The 20,205-nt window shown below is 37.5% G+C and overlaps 1 protein-coding gene and 1 pseudogene across 4 annotated transcripts in view; one reads left to right on the forward strand and one right to left on the reverse strand.

The window, feature by feature from the left end:
* Positions 1–20,205, forward strand: part of ZFPM2 (zinc finger protein, FOG family member 2) — a 439,892-nt gene that overhangs the window by 378,162 nt on the left and 41,525 nt on the right. The gene's annotated exons all lie outside the window — the stretch shown is intronic.
* On the reverse strand, positions 1,192–6,554 carry LOC138915656 (large ribosomal subunit protein uL11-like; annotated as a pseudogene).

Here is a 20,205-nt window from a genome sequence, read left to right on the forward strand (position 1 = left end):
ATATTTTTAAGCATTAATATTTTTTCTCTTATCTAGTGAAATTTTAATATACCAAGATGGTTAAAAATTCAAGGCACTAAAGTAGAAATCAAATCACATTGCATGTGTCAATAAATCTGTGAGCTGAAGTGGGATCCACCAAGTGTGGAGACCATAGAAGAATCATGAACGTGAAAAAAGATACCTTTGTAAACTTCTAGTATACTTCTGCAGTTCAGACATTTAGAAACATTTGCTACTTTAATATTCATCTCAATATGAATGGCTTTGACCTCGAACCTCTGGTATGCTTCAAGATAGTTTAATTTACTCTATTAATACTAGCCACAATGGATATCATATTCTTAAGGAGCCAGTTAGTCATCCTTTGAAAAATAAGCACATGAAAATAAAGATTTTTTCAATAGTTAGAACACAGGCAAGCAGTTGGCATTTATTAATTTCTTCCATACTTTAGAATAAATAGCCAAGCATATTGATAATTGTTCAGACAGACCCGTGAGTCAAATTATCACCACTGCACAGAACCCCTAGAAACAGAGTAAGAAATTAATAAACACTTGAGGATTTATTGATGCTTGGATTATTTATTGGGTTTGCCAATGATTGGCTACACATGGAAGAATATTCCATGACAATATTGTACTTTATTAGACAACTTCCTCACTATCTAAATATATGAATTCTGCTTTTGTACACAAGGACTATTTCTTCTACTAATACAATGCAAGTCCTTACAGACATTTGTTCTTTAATATGTCTAATATTTTTAATTAACACTAGATAAAATATCAGTCACTTTTCACATTGAATAATAAACTGATATAACCACTGTTATTTCATCAATTCCTTAATAGTCTGCATTTGGTCATTAAATACTTCAAAGTTTGTTCACCCAAAATTCTTAATTCATTCAGGTAAAATGCGTGCGTATGCACATAGGATTTTGCATATAGTTTTAAGGTGTTTGTGAACTTGTTGAAGGCCGTCTGTGGCCTTCTTTTTGTTTACAACTTCAGACTTGGTAGAGAAGGGCATTTGTATGCTTGATAGTCTTGACCATAAATCTGAGAAGATTCCCTACCATATTGTCTTTATATGTCATGAAGAGATGATGTGACCTCCACATACCTTTTTTTTTTTTTTGGAGTGTCAAATTATCCTTTATCGAAATACTTTCCGTTGTAATTCTTAACTAGTTGGGCATTTTACCATACGACTGTTGATGTCATTGATGATGTCATGTGGGTGGCAGCCATCAGCATTGCAGCTTGCAAACTGAGCAGTCCCCAGGATCTCTTTAATGGTTCCAGAGAGTTCTCTGGCCAAAGATTGGTGCTGTGTCTGTCAGGCAATATTAACAATCTCATGAAAATTGCTATTGTTAGTATGCTTAATATCTTTCTGCCTCTTTCCATCTCTGGTTGGTTCCTTGACATTTTTGATGGTCAGGGCAGAGGCAGAAGATACCCCCTCAGTCTGAGCCTGTCTGTTCTGAACAGTCAGTTTCACTGTAATCCTGACCCTTCTAATCACTGGTTGCCTTGGTTATGTCATCACCAACCTCTTTTGGAGTCATATTCAGGGGACCGACTTTGGGGGCCAGGGCACATGTGGGACCGACTTCCCACCAGTGCACCTAAGGTATATGACTTTGATCTAGTTGGGAATGAGTGGTGGAGGCACCAGGTGTGGGATAAACCTGGATGGGGACCACCAGAGAAACTTGCACCTTGGCCTCTTCTGATCAAAAAGCCCCCCACATAACTTTTAAATGTTAATCTTTTGTTGTAGAGGATGCTATCTCATAAACAAATATTACAGAAATATTTCTTGTATACGTATATCTTCTATATAATTTTGCTATGTTCCAGAAGACAGCCAAGAACCTATAAAGGTGCGACAACTAACAAGCAAAAAGCACCTAAATTTAAATATAGGTATACGTTTCAATAGATGCAAATATGAACTTTGACTTAAACAAAAACCTAGTTAGATACCACAAAACGTCTTGTATTTTAACTAACACTTTATTATTAAAAGAGTCTCTCAGATCTTCACCGAGAGCTCAGTCATAATTTAAGCACAATCTATATAGACTGGTTTGTTGGTTTTCCAGCTCACATTGGTTTGAAAAATGAAGCATTTGTTGGCAGCAGGAACACTGGCCATATTGGGAAGTGAACAACAACAACAAAAATCCCACTAAAGAAGTGAAAAATGTGTGCCAGGTCCTTAAGGAGTAGAGTGACTACCTCAATGACCCTTGAGAGCACTTCTCTAAAACAATGCGTGCTTCAAATGTTTCTCTGTTCTCTGACCTCAGCTTAAGAAAAACAAAAAAGGAAATGCTTTAGATTTTAGCAAGAGTTCTGTTAAAGAATGGTCAAGTAACAACTTGTGGCTTTCAACATGGTGACTAATACAGATCAAACAACTCAGTCACAGATTATAACAAATAAATGGAATGTAGTTGTAATCTTTTTTGCCAAATTATGTGATGCATACGGCACATGTTAGTGTGACTACCTGAATGGCCTTAAAGGTTTTTCTGCAATTTCTATGTTCAGAAATTTCTATGTTCAGAAATTTCCTTAGTTTGTTCTCATCTACTGGATTTGTATTTATGAATATTCATGTCTATAGGGAGGAATACACAAGCATATGGGCTATGCGTTCTTGGCTAAAAAATACGAGAGTTGCCTGTAACCTGTTTCATAGACATATTCAGTTTGGATAAATTTTGCTTTCCTTTCCTGAGAGAACAGTTTCAGCTGTCTTTCTTGTTGGTATCTTTGATTGCTCTTATATAAACAGTAAAGACACTTTGCAGCTCTAGTTTTTCCAGGGCTTCTGGGCAGATATGCTTTTAACAGCTTCTTTCAAATCTTCTTAGGAATGTTTCAGAAATGCTAGGTTAGAGGGTGATGCAAAAAAAGTTGACAACTGTAAGGCAAGCACTGCCAATACAAACAATGGATGTCACGCTTTCGGGTCTATTTCAGGGAGGGTTGACTTTTTATTTCTCTCTATAAGTTCGCTTCCTTATAACCCCGTTTTCTTTTCCCTGTATCCTCACCTAACCCCAGAAATTATTTTATTTGACTTAAAATTACTGAAAGATGCTCCTTAATACTGGGGCAGTCTGGCTAATGGACTTAGGTCAAAATAATTGATCCTGAAGACAGAGAAATCCACCCAAATCCTTATCTTTATGCTCTTCTTAATTTCATTACATGCCTCACAGACAGTCAAAGCTGGGTTCAGAAATGGCAACTGTTACACAGTGTTTAAATCCATTTGCCTCATATAGGGCTGTTTAATCAGAAATAAAATATTTCACAAACACACTTTCATCATCCTCTTCCCTGTCTCCTGCAAAGGTTAAAACATAGAGGGAAGGAGAAGAGAGAGATAAAAAGAACTGGTCAATATAAATATGAGAGATATTGGTTAATGCCAACATAGTAGTGTTTATTCTAATGCATTATGAAGAATAAAGCAATAAAAAGATAATGTAAATTATTTTCATAGCATAGAAATATGCCTTAAAACTAAATAACATTGTAAAAATAATAAAATGAGCTTTAATTATGAGTGTGCAATTCTATATTATTAAAATACCAGAGAAGTCCAGCACACTAATGTATAAAGATAATTATTTTAGAGTCGTGGAAAATAGACAGAAAACAATTTCTTATAGAGCATTAGAAATACAGTAAAAATTTAAAATATTGGTCTATTTTGTTTATTTACTCAATAAATAGTTACTGCAGCCTACTGTGTGCCAAGTGGTGTCCCAGGCATCAAAGTAGTGAACTTCCTTCCCTTAGGAGCTAATATTCCAATAGGAGAAACAGATGATAGATAAATGCACAGGGGCCGGCCTGGTGGCACAGCGGTTGAGTGCACACCTTCCGCTGTGGTGGCCCGGGGTTCACCGGTTTGGATCCCAGGTGCAGACATGGCACCACTTGGCAAGCTATGTGTGGTAGGAGTCCCACATATAAAAGTAGAGGAAGATGGGCATAGATATTAGCTCAGGGCCAGTCTTCCTCAGCAAAAAGAGGAGGATTGGCAGCGGATGTTAGCTCAGGGCTGATCTTCCTAAAAAAATAATAATAAATAAATAAATGCACAAAATGTATACTTTGTTATGGAGAAAAATAAGACAGAAGGAAAATAAAACACAAAGGAGGTTTAAAATTTAACATAGGGTGATGAAAGAAAGTCAAAAGGGTATAACGGAGCTAACCATGCAGCTGTCTTAAGCAAGAATATCCCAGGTAGCAGCTGGAATGTGCTGGCGTGTTCCATGAACAGCAGGGTGGTCCAGAGTGGCTGGACAGAATGGAGAAGGAGGAGAATATATCATATGAAGCCAGATGACCCAGCAAAGGAAGTTGAGAAGGAGCAGCCAGTGAGGTCAGAAGAATACCAGGAGTGTGTGCTGAATGGAAGCCAAGGGAAGAACGTGTTTCAAGGAGAAACTGTATTCAATTTTTCTGATATTCAAATAAGACAAGATCTACGAAATGACCCCTGGATTTATCGATGTCTTTGGTGATATTGACAAGATCAGTTTCCTTATAGATATGGGACTGAGCACCTATTGGCAAGTACAATTGAGAGATAGCAAGCAAACATACCTATTTCAAGGAGTTTTGTTTTAAATGAAAGCAGATAAATAAGAGCTGGAGGGTTTTTATTTTGTTGTTATTGTTTATGATGAAGAAATTATGGTATGTTTTCATGCTGATGGGAGTGATCCAATTAAGACTGAAAAATTGATGTTTGTAGGAAAGAGGGGGCACCTAGCACCCAAGTGGGGGTTGACCTTAAATAAGGGCATGGTCACCGCATCCATAATAGTAGTCATGAGAGAAGAGCATGTGGACACTGGTGCATATAGTTGAGTTGAGGTGGAGGTGGAAATGAAGTTCTCTTCTGATTACTACAATTTTCTTAGTGAATAAAGAAGCAAAGTTGTGAGAGAATGGACAGGGAATTGGTGTTGGAGAGTGAATGGATTAGGGAAATATAGTATGATTGCTGGGAACACTACTGACCCACTTAATATTATTGGTGGTGAATTTAAAATGAAACAGTTGGAATTGTTGTGTGTTTTTGTTCAACTAGTCTACTGCTGGGTATAAATTCAGAGTAGCTGGGAAGCTGTATTGAACAGGGTTGAGATTTTGCCAGGCTAATCCAATGAAGCAAGGGGAGGTGAGGGAGTGAAGGATATTTGCAAGGAAGGGCTTATGATGAAGGACATAGTGTTTAAAGGTGCAAAGAGGATAAAAGACAATGGAAAAAAGGTAGCAATATTGGATTTTAGGTCCTAGTGAAGTTAATGTTGGAATGAAAGTTTTAGAAAGAGTGAATTAGAATGATAGGAGTTATGGTTTGAGAATGGGATGCTCAGATGTGAAATTATACAGGCAGGGTTTAAAATTATTAGCAATAAAAAGGTCTGGAGAATGAGTTGTTAGAAGTAGCGTAGAGCAAGATCACTGGATGAGAGGAGGTAATACGATGGTCTCTCTGGATATTGTGAATTTTGCCATGACCAAGCATTAAATCAGGAGCAGTATATGAGAAGATCTGGGAGCTAAGTTTTCAAGAAATGATGACAAATGATCTGGAAGTTTCCAAATGACCATGCCAAGAAGTGATAATATGACAATATGAGATAATATGAGAACAGGATTTTAGAGGACGAAGGAGAATAATCTGCAGTGAGGAGTAAAGACAACTATTCCACCTTCAGCTCAAGTGATATGCACTTCCTGGGAGTGAAATCAGCTCCACTCGAGAGGGAAGGAGCAGAGGCAAAGTGAATGTTCAGAGCAGGTTGAGGCTATAGAAGATTTTGCTGGTAACTTCCCTTGAGTACCAGTGGAAGGATTTTGGGGTGTTGGTGAGGATAGGATAGGAGATGTCAGTCAGGCCATATGGGGATTTGACTATGGGGATGAGGGTAATGGGAGACCTGGGCTTCTAGGAATGACTGATAAAAACAGAGATAAAAGTCACAGTAGGATTAGTTTTGCTTGAATCAGAACTTGGAGAATGGTGGTAAGGCGATGAGTGTCAGTGAAGAATAGTATAGGGCTAGCCAAGAACATGTAGGGTCCTGGTCTCTCCACTCCCAAGGGCTGACATGCAAGCGGGGAGAGGTGGTAATATCTGAAACACTCAGATCTCTGGGGTCCTCTTGGGGTCAACACAGGAGATCATTTTTAAGTCAAATCAAGTGAACCCAAAACCTTAAAAGCATCATAAATATGCATGTTGTAGACATGCAAATAGAGAAACTCTGAAAATGATATCCTGAAATCTACCTCACTTTCTTTTCTGACTTGTCTACAAAACTAGGGTTGGGCACATGGAGGAATACTCACTTCTTCCCTCTCCTGGCTCTTTATCATTCTATTTATAGTTCCCTGTGGAAGTGTCTGCTCTTAAACAGTTTAGCCATGGTGTGTAAAGTATGCTTGAGCACTTCCACAGATATCAGACAAGCAGCACTCCTACCCACAGTCCGTCATGTTCCCAACACTAGGAACCACGGTCCCACCTCTACCCTAGAATGGCCAGGAGGTGTCTTACCTATAGTCATATATACATTCAATGCATTGGTGTTGCACTTCAACTAGACACTGAGGATGTAATGTAGATCCACAATAGATTATGTCCATGTTCTCATAGAGGTTACTCTCTAGTCAGAAAGACAGACACTAACAAATGTAAAAATTTCTTTTATGGCATATAACCAGGGAAACACACCCAAACTGTGTGAGTTTGTGTGTGTGTGTGTGTGTGTGTGCATAGGGGAGGTCAAGGAAAGCTGTCTTGAAGAAATGATGCTTGCATGAGCTGATTTTGAAGGATGAACTTAGTCAGATGGGAATAGGATGAAGTTTTCTAGCCAGAGGGACCAGCTTATGCAAATGGCCTGTGGCAGTGAGTAAATGGTGCATTTGAAATTTTTAAAGAAGGTGAGTGTGGCTGTAATAAGGACAGACAAATGACTTGGATGCAGCCTGGGCTATATTATTGTATGCAGACAGTTGCATCCTGGTTATCTCACAACTTCATGTGGGAATTGTTTGCTCTTCTTTGGCAACTCTTGGCACAGTCAAACTCAATTCTCTCAATGGTTTTGAGGAAACAATAAGGATTGTACACATGTTACTTCTTAAGCATCCACAGAACCATCCACCTAGTGAATTCTAGCTCTTATTTTCATAACCAGCTTGAACATCACATCTTCTCCACCTCAGCTCCCTTAGTTTTTGTTTGTTTGGTTGGTTTTGGGGTTTTTTTTGAGGAAGATTAGCCCTGAGCTAGCTGCTGCCAATCCTTCTCTTTTTCCTGAGGAAGACTGCCCTGAACTAACATCCTGCCCATCTTCCTCTACTTTATATGTGGGATGCCTACCACAGCATGGTGTTCCAAGCGGTGCCACGTCCCTACCCAGGATCCGAACCGGCGAACCCCAAGCCGCCGAAGCAGAATGTGCGCACTTAACCGCTGCACCACTGGGCCGGCCCCTCAGCTCCCTTAGTTTTAATGTATCCTTATATTATATAGCCCTTAATAAACTGCAATATGTTATTGGCTTTCTATGTTATACGCCTACACAGTCACGTGTTGCTTAATGATTGAGATGTATTCTGAGAAATGTGTCTTCAGGCGATGTTGTCATTGTACGAACATCATAGAGTGTACTTACACAAACCTAGGTGGTACAGCCTACTACACACCTAGGCTCTATGGTACTAATCTTATGGGACCACTGTGGTATATGCAGTCCCTCATTGACTGAAATGTCGTTATGTGGCACAAAACTGTACCGAGGCTGTATTTTCTACACAGTACCTCACAGAGAGACTATCTAATAGTAAATTAGGTCAATTTACTGTTGCTCAATAAATATTTATTGAAATGAATTATCTTAAGCATTTCAAATCCTCCAGATAAAGGCATCACACAGAACATCTTGTTAGTATTATGTGCATGGACAGACACCATTTCATGCATGTTTACAGAAAAAAAAAAAAAACATATATTGTAACTGTACTTAAAAGAACTCATATAAAGGGTTTTTGTAAAAATACCTAATTAACTAAAACAAAGCAAGTTACCAACATTATCTTTAACTTCTATGTGTTATATGTTATAGTAAAACATGGTTATCAAGCTATAACTTCAAAGAGCTGTGCTTTCAGAGTAAGATATGTTTGATTACACAGGATTCGTCACTTGTTAGGAATATTTTAGCTTGCCTAGCTTCTGAGAATGAAGAATAATTTTTGACAAAAGTCTTCAAGTTATAGAATTATCACCAGTTTTTTATTTTATCCCAGTTGTGGTTTTATTGTCCACTTATGTACAGAAGAATGACAGTTCCATCTACTGAATTGTATAAATGCCCAATCAAATAAAAATGCTTATCTTAAAAAGAAACTGTTGAAGTACAAGGGATGTATACTGAAAATATCCTTTCTCCCCTTTGGAGTCTTTAGGTAAATGACTGGTCAATGGCTTATTAGGTTTTTTTATTCATTATACAGCACAGTTACGGAGTCTCCAGTGTGGCAGATAAAAACTTTTTGGCTCAATTCTTGGGACATTACAGCTCTTTTCAAAACAAAGCTGAGTCAAAGTAGAATGATGCCATTCCCAATGTATTTATGCTAGGGATATTTGGGGAAAATAAGTCATTGGTAACTACCATTATTTAATTACAACTGTTTGAATTAGAGTGTTCAATTGGAATGTTAAACTTTTTCTGGTTAGTATTCCCCATTGCATAAAACACCAAAGTAATAACAAATGCTCATTTGAAATGTTTTTGTTTTATTGGCATACAGGTACTAGTCACAAATTGTTGCTTTTAAGAAAAGCTATGAAAATATGTGAGAGAATAATCTGCAGTTTATGCAATATATAGAGAGTAACTGTGGAGGGTGGGTTTTTTTGTTCTTGTTCTTGATGAATTTTGGTTTGTGGAGACAGCAAGTCTGCTCCCAAAACTCAGTGCTACAGCAATAAACATTGCAACCTAAACCAGAAACAGTTGCCTCTGTTTCCCTTTGTTAAGGCTGACACAATCTTTAAGTTGACCAGAGGAAACCATGCTTGTTATCACAAGTACTAAATACCGCCTTAAGGACGTTCTCAATTTGCCCTCCATTCCTGGAATAGAACTGAAAATGTGATGAAGCTAGTAAGTGTGTAAAATAATGCAATGTTCAAAACATTTTATTTTTCTCTGAACTATATGGATGCTTGAAAGAACTCAAAGGGTCTGTGACATAGAAAAAAAACTTTAAATAGCAATTAAGGCATTTTTTTTTTATTTCAGCATATAAAGACAAGGAAATGTAATGGTTTTAATAATTAAGGATGCAGACTAATGCACACATTTTGCAGTACTAATAAAAACTTCCTGTTATCATCTCTATTTTTAAGAATGAAGAAGGCATTTCCTTAATGCACTTCACTGCTTCCCTTGCCAGCTCTGTTCAGGCTCAGAATTTGATAATAACATTTCCAAATTGTAAAAATAAAAAATAGCATTAAAAATTGATTTAAGTCCAACTTTCCAAATCAGTTAACCCAAAGGTTAAGTGCTACTGCACTTGACCTGAGAGAGAGTTTGGTCCCCTTTTATAAGACCTGAGTGTAAAGAATAAAGACAGCATTTTTCTTCTTCTCTTTTTTAAAGAAGCCACATGTAATGTTCTCTGAGTTAAGTTTTACCATTCATAATGAATGCAGTCTCGCCATTCAAATGCGACCATAAGTACACAGAAGATAAGAATTTAATTAAATGTAGATTAAAACCAAACAGGAAAACACACTAGCTGATAATTTTATCCCATCCTCTGGCCATATTTTTTATACTTCCTTCTTGTTCTTCTTTGGGCTATAGCTTATCAACATGCCGATAGTACCATAACTCATTACATCTGATGGTGCAGTGGAAATGTGCGGGCTCTGTGCTTGGATTTCCGAGGCACTTAAAATGCAAAGCATGTAAATGTCTCTGTGAAATATACTAGTGTGGTAACACTGGTGAAAAGGAGGGGATTCTGAAGAAATCCTTAAATCTCTCACAAGATGCATCAGTATTGCATAGTAGCAAATGGAATTTTCCAACTGGAACCAAGTCATGTATCCACACGTATACGGTATGGCTGACTATTTTGAGTTCCTTTAGCAGTTGGCAAGTAGGAGTGCCAATCAACTTGCTTAGTTTACTTCAACATATGTAGAATTTGGTACATAGGCATTTATATCTCTTTGTAGGAGAATGGTATTTTTTTCCATTGTTGAGCATAATGTAGTAACACAGTATCACCGTGCTTGAATGTTGTTCTCATTAATCTTATATAAAAATCCCTAAATGATCTCCTATTATATAATCTGAATCTAATGGGATTGTGAAGGTAGAGGCCATAAAACCTCAATGAGAAAGGACAGAAGGGATGGAAGGCATTAGTTATTAAGACAGTTTGTATATATTATTTAAGTTTAATCAGTTTGTCTTTTTTGTAGTATATTCATTTCTAACCATTATAGAAAAAGGCAATCAACAGTTAGAAAACTTCTTGGTCATTGTAAAGGAAACCTCTAAACTGAACACAATGATTTTAAAGTCCAGAAGAGACTACATATTGGATCTGTTAATTAAATATTAAGCTAAATTTTAGAATGTGAATGCATTCTTCAATGTGCAATCTTGATTTATTAAGCGCTAGTAAAGCATAACTGGATCATTTATATATTTGCATTCTCTGTATCTAAAACTGAGAGCCCTAAGAAGTGCAACATACTTTTTTTTTTAAAAGCAGGCATAAAACGCAGAGGATATTCTGTTTTTTTGAAGGCAAATAATTGGTTGCTTTTTTTTGTTTTATAGCAATGGGGTGTTTAGCTCACACTAATGAATAGGGTTTTTCAATTAAAAGCTCTCTGAAAAAAATGATTTCAGGTTTTGCTTCTTTAATGTAATTTTGAAGTTCTTGATGTTTTGAAGTACAAAACTGATAACACCACTTTCTCTACATTAGCTGTCACTTGACCACTTTGCACTCAAGTTGATATAGTATGATACTGTGACATAGCTGCCGATTTTGCCTTTAAAAATAAAGTAGGGGCCAGTCTGGTTGCGCAGTGCTTAAGTTTGCTCATTCCGCTTTGGTGACTCAGGGATTGCCAGTTTGGATCCTGGGTGCAGACCTTTGTACCACTTGTCAAGCCATGCTGTGGCAGGCATCCCACATATAAAGTAGAGGAAGTTGGGCATGGATGTTAGCTCAGGGCCACTCTTTCTCAGCGAAAAAGAGAAAGGTTGGCAGCAGATGTTAGCTCAGGGCTAATCTTCCTCAAAAGATAAAAAACACAAATAAACCAAAAGGATTAACTCAATTTTCAGAGACACCAAAAATTCCACCATCTAGGAAAACAGTGTTTAATGGAGTGAAGCTATATTTTCTTGCCATTAAATCACCTGGAAAAATGAGAGTTGCAGTATAGACATGAGCTCAAGTGCGGACATCAGCTGGACATAGTGGCTTTATCCAGACTACTGGAGACATGGCCGAGGCATCAGTAATATTCTCTATCAACTCATTTTTCTTTAGTCCCCTTTTCATAAATTAGTTTCAGTGCTGATATTAAGAAGGAACAAAATAAAACTACAGAAAGCAAAATTGAAGTGCAAACTGGAGGAATATATTTTGGGATTTTGAAAGAATACATTAAATATACTTTTGTCTGGTAAAAATTTTTGTATAAAAGTATAAAATATAAAAAGAAAACCGACCAAGTAGTCTACATATATCTGTAAGTGAAGGAGGTAAAATTGCTAGTCTCTAAGGCACTCTAAGAAAATGATAAGAGATTTAAAAAAAAATCTCTCCAGGGCTGGCCCGGTGGCGTAGTGGTCAAGTTCACATGTTCCACTTCAGCAGCGCAGGGTTTGCTAGTTCAGATCCTGGGTGCGGACCTATACACTGCTCATCAAGCCATGCTGTGGTGGCATCCCAGATACAAAATAGAGGATTGGCACAGATAGCTCAGTGACAGCGTCCCTCAAGCAAAAAGAGGAAAATTGGCAACAGCTCAGGGCCAATCTTCCTCATAAAACAAAAAAAACTCTGGCATGGCATGAGGGCAGAGAAAGACTTCTTTAAACATTTAATCTGATAAATTCTTCCCTTTTATCAAACATATATCTAAAGGCAACAGGAGAAAACTGTTTCTATGCAGCTCACATTACTTCTTCCATGGGCTCCGGTCTACCTTAGATTCTATTCCTTTAATAAGCTCTAAGAAACTGTAAGAAACCCCTGCACAGCTTGCAGAACACTATGTTGGTATGCCCTGGTCACGTTTGTGCTTTTGTCCTCTAGGACTGCCAGTGCTTCAGTGCCAAATGACTGTTAGGTCATAACAGACAGATACTACTATTATTATTATTTTTACTATCATTAGGATCATATTTTTATAGTGAAGGACACAACTCAGGACCAGCAAAATGGAAAGACACATAGGGTGAGGCCTGGGCGGATCCCAAATGTGGGGTTTCAGGCCCCTGCCAGTGGAATCGGGTACATCACCCTCCCGGCACATGAGAGCGTTCATCAGCCAGGAGATGCCAGTGAGCTTCCGTGTTCAGAGTTCGTACTGGCACTGCGTTATGTAGCAAGATTGATCCACTCACTGGCCATGTAGCTGAACTCCGCCTCCAGCCCACTCCCCTCCCTGGAGGTCAGAGGGGGCCTGATGGTGCCTGGCTCACAGCCCAAACCCTCTGATCATATGATTGGTTTTTCTGATGACCATTTATTTATGATATAAAAATATTCTCCCATAACTTACTCTAGTGTTTGTGTGGTTTTGTTTCTTAATACATCTGGAGTTTCCCCTGGTGTAAGGTATATCCCAACACCATTGATCCAAGAGCCCTTTATTGGAAATGCTACCTTCTCATGGGATCCTAAGGCCAGTTTGTGAAAAGCTCCCTCTGGCGGCAAAGAGAACAGCTGGGTGGTCTGCGGGGTTCAGGCACACTAGTCGGGACTTGCTTACTTGCTGTTCGGCAAGAAGGATGCCGCTTAAGGGAGGCGGTGGTGTCATAGGATGGAGAGAAGTAGACCACTCGGGAAATATTTAGGAGACAAAATCACGAGTAATGAATTAGATTGGGGCCTTAGGGAGAGGGAGGTGCTAGGGATGACCTCCCGGTTTCTAGGTTGTGTAACGGGTGATGGAAGGCCTGCAGACATAAGACAGCTGGATGTTTATTAGGGATCCAGAGACCTCACGGCCGAGAAAGCAGATATTGTTTTTTAAGATGGAAGAGAAGGAGAGGGAAGAAGGGAGGGAGAGGGAGCTAAGGAGAATGGGAGGGAGGAGAGAGAGAGGAAGGGAGAAGGGAAGAAAGGATAGGGAGAAGCAAAAAGGAGGGAAAGACAGAGGGAGGAAGGGAGGCCAAGAGCATTTAGCTACCCAGGAAAACGCTCTTCTGCTATCTCTAGTACTGTCCCAGGCTGGAAATGATGCCAGTTTCAGAAGAATTGAGAATTGGAGCATAACAAATATTTTAGGGAAAAAAATATCCAGGTAAGGGTATGTAAGATTTCTCCTGGGCCACATCAGTGAGTGTCAGTGACAGAAAACGAAGAACAAGAAATTTGTGTTTGGTAATGCTTTGTCAAGGGCAAAACACACAGGAAAATTTGGACTAGTATTTATTAAATACCTACTGTGTGATGAAGCTTTATGTATTATTTTATTGAAATCTTAAAAAAACGCTGTAGCCTGAATTAGCCACATCTTACAAATGCAGAAACTGAGTCTCAAAGAGTGTGAGTAACTTACCTTCCATGGAAGAACGAATAGATTCCAGAATGGTGCGCACGCAGAGATCTGCCTGCCTCTCTCAGTAGCAATCTCTGCTTGTCTCTACAACAAACCTTGCCACCTCCAGGGGTACCGTTTTGGTTAATTATATGTGTATTTTATCTGAAATGAAATTGCCTCACTAAATTAATTATTTGAAAAAATGCTTTACCAACTACTATATCCTAAAAGTCTTTTTTGACTTTATAAGTATGTAATATTGTGATTTTAAAATCAATATTATTCTAGAAAAATGAAATTAGTATAGTAAAATCTTTCAGGAAATTATAAAAAATGCATATTTCTAAGTTATGTTAGGAAGTTAGTTCTGTGGCAGTTTTACTGGGGTTCCTGAGAGATTAGAAATTTTACTCCATATACCATGTGTGTCTATTTTGGTGATGTATCTTTGATTACTACCCTTTGAACTGTTTTGTCAAGGCTGAAATGAGCAAGAGGAATGCTCATAGTTTGCTTGATTCAGAAGAACGACATTGACAGAGCACGACCAATTTTGCCAAGAGGGAAGTTAGTGAAATGTATCTTAGAAGCAACTATGACATTTTAGATGTACGTATAAGAAACCCATTTTGGGGGAAAATATACAAAATGGATTTTCATAAAACCAGGCTTACCCTGGAACAAAGCTACTAAAGAGAATTGGACCACCCAGGATATTTTAACTCCACCCTTTGTCTGAGGAAGACGGTGTTCTCATCAAGCCCTGGGATAAGTGAATTATCAGTTCAGCAGGCAGAGTTATAAGTGAAAATAAGGTAGATTTTCCAGTCAGATTTGGCAATTTCTTCACATTATTCTTTATGTTAATCAGGTGCAAATAGTAGGGAAATGTGAAGAGGGAAAATGTTTCCCTCCCAATAATCACACTGTGCAGACTTTAAACATTTTTACTAATGCTCAAAACTACAAACCTGATTTCCTTCCACCTTAACAAACTGTGTTATGGTTTCACAGGCAAACCAAAATGGATTGCAGGAGTCTGCAGGGCCAGGAAAAAATTATGTGTCTCAAATAATTAAATAAAAATAATTATGAGAGGGACTAGCAGTTAAAATATTATTAAAATATTTCTGTTAATGAGTAGTTAGAGTCACCTCCATGGCAATGGCAAAATTAGAAGTTAGATTGTAATGAATGCATGTTACAGCATTAAACAATAACACATTCTTCCCGGGAAAACTAAAATGACAGGTGTAGCCATTGATGCTTCAAGCATATACTCTGACCTCGAGACTTGCAATCTGCTACAGTCTGTGGAGCACATACTGTGGAGTTAGAATTATGCTGAGGGAAAGAAGGACTAGAAAATGTCGCATAGGAACTTCATTTTATTTACTGCAAAATATGTATTTCAATGTCTTATGGAGATAACATTTTAAAAATAAAATGGAAATGAACATCTCCCTGGCTGCTTACTTCTCTTTCTCATTTTCTTAAGCACAGAAGGAGGTTTATGAGCGATGGAGGCTACATTTATATAGCTTTTTAAACGGATGATGCTGTGGTATTTGACCTTAGGTAGATTGTTTAAAAAAAAGAAAGTTGTTCAGCCGAGTGTCTCTTAGTTATATTTGAAACTGAATTCTTGCCACATTCTTTATTTAAATCGTTTGCCTTAATGACCAGTGCTCATAGATTTCAGAATTATGCAAAAGATGAAAATAAAACTAGCATTAGTCGAATTCATATTTCTGAAATACATTCATTATTACATTTTGTAGTTCTCTGCAGATCATTAGTTTATGCTTGGTTTTTCTCATATTTCCAATTTTGTCTAATTCTCAGTCACAATTTTTACATTATAACCCACTGAAGATTTTATTTTTTTTTCATTTCAGTAACCATTATTTGAATCATAAAAAAAATGCATTACTGTATTCATAATGTACTGCTCATGTGACAGTTTTTGAACTTTAATATTCTTTTCTGTAATGTGCAGGCTTAGCAGCCTATAAAAGAGACATATTGTTTGTAATGTTTCCTACCCACAACAAATGACGTGATTCTGGGGCTTGTGAAATGGCAGTAGTTTTCTAAATTTGTGATTCTTCTGTGTTCCATCGTCAAGAACAGTTGTACATCTGCTCAGCACAGACTTTCCGAGACTATGAACTTTAATTGAGGAAAAATAATGAGGGTTCAGGGACTACTGATACGGAGTCGGGTGCAAAGCAGGTGCCGTGCTGCCAGATCAATGGCTTATTTACTCCTTTGTCATAAACAGGAAACAGTTGGTTGTGTGTGGTGACTACACACATATTTTAAAGCCTGGGTACATATTTTCTCCTGCCTTGTCAACGTAGAACATTTTAAACAGTGCTTAGTTTATGATGTAACAAAACTATATAGAATAAGCAAACAACACTTGTTCTGTTTTAATAATTAACCACCTTGTTTGAAAAAGAACTCCAGGAGTGATTTCAAGAACATGCAACATCGTATGTGCTCCCATCCTTTACCTCTCAACTCAGATGGTTGCAGTCATAAAGCCTCTATATAATTGTCTAAATATTTTTCTGCCTTTCTTTATAGACATTTGACAGTAGAAACCTTTTTTTCCCCCATATGTACATAGGGAAAGCTAAAATAGAAATTGTAGATAGTTTTAGAATTCCATTAGGATACTCTAACTGTTTGTACAGGTTTATCAAACAAATGAGTAGAATTTTCTTGTGATGTAATTGGGAGGTTGAGAGGGTGGAAAAGCAAAGCTCAGAATCCTTTACTGACTGCACAAGACGAGCACATTGGGCTTTCAGTAGGCATCTGACTTCCAGGGTGTTGGAACTACCTCCCACACACCTGAGCAGGACCAACCTAAGAGGCTAGGGTCACCAGAAGGGGGCGTGCTCCTCTCTCAGCGCTCCTCATTAGCAAACCATCACAGGGCTGCAGGATGCCTGGAATTAGCTGCAATTTCCACCATGACAAGTGACTTGTTGTGTTACATAATGATATGCTGGGAATTTAAATCCTAGGTTCTAGAGATCAGTGGTTTAAATTCTAATGATGGGTTTTGTGGCACGAGAGTCTGACTTTTAACACGTGGAGGTTGGAGACCATAGAAACAGCACCGTAAACTTTATACCCAGAGCCCACCCGCGGACGGCTCTTCTGAACCCTCAGACAGTTCACACAAACCTCATCTGTCGACCAGAGCTGTTATAATTGAAACTGTTTTTGGGAACAGTCTTCATTTTCCCTGTAAATCTCTCTTAATTCCTTTTGGAATTGGAATTACTACTGGAAGTCCGAGTTAAGTTGGAAAGAACTGTCACTGAAGAAAACCAAATTTACGTTAAAGAAAAAGAAACCTGAATTTCTAAAATGCAAATTATCGAGCCTAAATCCATTAAATAATCAGTAACTTCAAAGCACATTTAACCAAAGTATGATATGTGACAATCTAATTAATCTGCCTGAAAGTTTGAAAACACTTTGGTAAAAAAAAAATTTGCATTTTTCTTGTTTTTTAACTATATATTCATTGCTGCATCATGTAATGATGTAGCAATGCATCTTTCTTACCACAAAGTGGTGAAAAAAATATCGTTAAATGTGGAAATAAAAATATTGCTTTAATTTCTACTCATACCAAATAATTGCTACTAATTAAATGTGTCATTCTTTAAGTAAGGATTGCATTTTGTACTGATATTTCAGCGAATGTTTATACTCAATATGGATCTTGTAACGTTGTTAGTATTTCTAATGTGCTATTATATATTTCAAGAGTACTTAAGTTTAGATTTTTAATTCATGCTAACTAAATATTATGTGCAAGTATTCAGTGCCTAATATTTTTCTCTGTTACTAATTTCTATAATAAATGCAGTTATGGTAAAGCAGAATTTCCCATCAGTATTGTAGGAATAAGGCATAAATGAAATCCACTTTTTGTCCCCAATGGGGTAGATGTGGATTGTTAGTTTAGTCAACAAAATTTCCTATGAGTCCAAAAGCTAGAATGAGGATCAAGGCAAATGACAATTATGAACAATGAGAGATGTGGTTACTTAATTTCTATTGATGTGAGGGCTTAAATTAAAAGATAAGTTGAGGTCACTTAATTTAAAAGCAAATATTCAACCAAAAGTCTATATTCAGCTGGCTTTATAAAGAATTTCTTAGATCCACTGTCTTGAAAATACGGAGCATCAGAAGTAGAATTATTCATTCATAAATGTATGCTTTATTCTAGGCAGCAGGAAGTAGTAAGTTCAGGCTTGGAAGCTCTGTCATACCGTGCAGAGATGAAAACTTTGAGACGAAGTGACATCAATGAAAATTTTCTGCATAAAAGACATCAGGAGCAAAGTCTTTGTCTAGGACCCCTGATCTCTAAAGATGAATATTGTACCTCAATTTCTTGTTCTATGACCTGCCATTCTCAATTGAATCTAATTTCCCAAAAAGGATATAAGAAATGTGAATTGTAAGAGAAAAGTGGTAGTGACTAATTTTTTTTCTCTCAATGGAGGTAAAGCGTGTGATTTTTTTTTTCTTTTTAACACAGATGTGTCTGAGGGATAACAGAGAACAAACCAGGACATGATTTGTAAGCCCAAACATGACTGTTGCAAAATTGGCCCTGGCTGTAGGAGATTTAAGTAGCTATTGTTGGGAGGATTTTTGTGGTGGGCGAACAAGTCTGCCATAGATACAGACCTTCAGTGTGTCTGCTTTCCTGCATTTTGTGATGGTCAGGGGAAATTTACTGTGTGTGTGTGTGTGCCTGCACACACATGCATGTGCTGTGTGTGTGAGCATGCCTGCGTGCGTGCGTGTGTGTTGTTGTAATAATTGTGGCAGCAGTCTCAGGAGAGACAGGGAAGTCTAACTCTGTTTGCAGGAAGATATTTAGTTGAATGAAAATATGGCAAAATACTGAAACCATTACTGTCTTAAAAATGACAGTTGATATTCTAGGAAATAAAAATCATATAAGAAAAGCATTTGAGAGACTGCATAATGATTTTATTGACATAGTAAAAAATTATTTTCCAACTGAAGTTTTGAGCCTGCAATAAAACCTTTATGTCAAAAATTACCCTTATGCAAGGGGATTAAAGCATGCTGCAAGCCTTCAGAAATGCCATTTTCAGAATACCTTCTGATGATTATTGGTGTCTTTTTTCTGCAAAGTTATATAGAGAATATATTTTAATTAGCTTCCACTTGATACTACTTCATGCACACTGCCCAACTCTGACCCAATGTCTGATCATATAGAATACATTACAAAAGAACTGGTCATTTGAGTGCTTTAATATAGCTTTGCATTAATGTCAGGCATCATTTAGACAAGGCATTAAAAGTGTTATTTTAATGACTGAAGTGTGTTGGGTAGAAGAGGCTTAATCTTTATAGGAAGAACAATTTCAATTAGCTCTAAAATATTAATTTGTTGGTACAACTATACACTGTAACGTATTTGGCTACAAAACGTCTTATGAATAATACATTGCTAGAATCCACTTGTCTTATGATGTAACTAATACTACCTTTAAAAACAAGGGTTGCTGGTTTTATAACCACCCTGGATCAGTTAAAATAAAAACTAATTTTTAAAAACTTGATCATTTTTAATGTTGAAGCCTTTTTCTCTACCCCCATCCCCCAAAGTAATTTCTAAGGCTGTAAATAAAATATGCAATCTCTGACTAGTAAGATATTGAATAGGTTTTAAATACGATATGGCTATCTGTCTTAAAATTTTAGGAGCATTTTTATTTATTTGTTTACATGGTGAGTATAAGATATTCTCCCTGGAAACAATTTGTCTCACTGTGCAAAGTGTGAAAATATGGGAACAAAAATAACTGCATACCTTAATCCTACTATTGTGTTTCTGGGAACTAAAAATGCTGCTGTTCTGGCTTTTACTCTCCTTGAATATCTCCCTGTAGCCTTATCTTTTCCATTGTAGTGGCTGTTTATTGCAACATCTTGGCATTGGTTTTCATGGCTGTGCATGTGGCCCTACCCTAAGGTGAGTGAGAGTCACATAGGTAAAAACCCTGTAGCCCTTGAAAAAATATGCTGTTTTTCCCTGCAGCTAACCAAAAATCTGCAGTTGCTTCATAGACTTCTCAGGTGCTGCCTATACAAGGCGAAATGTCGGTGGCTCTAAAATGCTTGAACGCCATACGCCAATGTGGAACACTTGTCTCCTGGCTTGGCTGGCTTGAAAGCTTCCGTTACACAACATGAAGCAGCTGGATAAAAAGTGAAAAACTCTGTTGGCCAGTCGAAGGATTT

The sequence above is a fragment of the Equus caballus genome, chromosome 9 (assembly GCF_041296265.1).
Source record: "Equus caballus isolate H_3958 breed thoroughbred chromosome 9, TB-T2T, whole genome shotgun sequence".
NCBI lineage: Eukaryota > Metazoa > Chordata > Mammalia > Perissodactyla > Equidae > Equus > Equus caballus.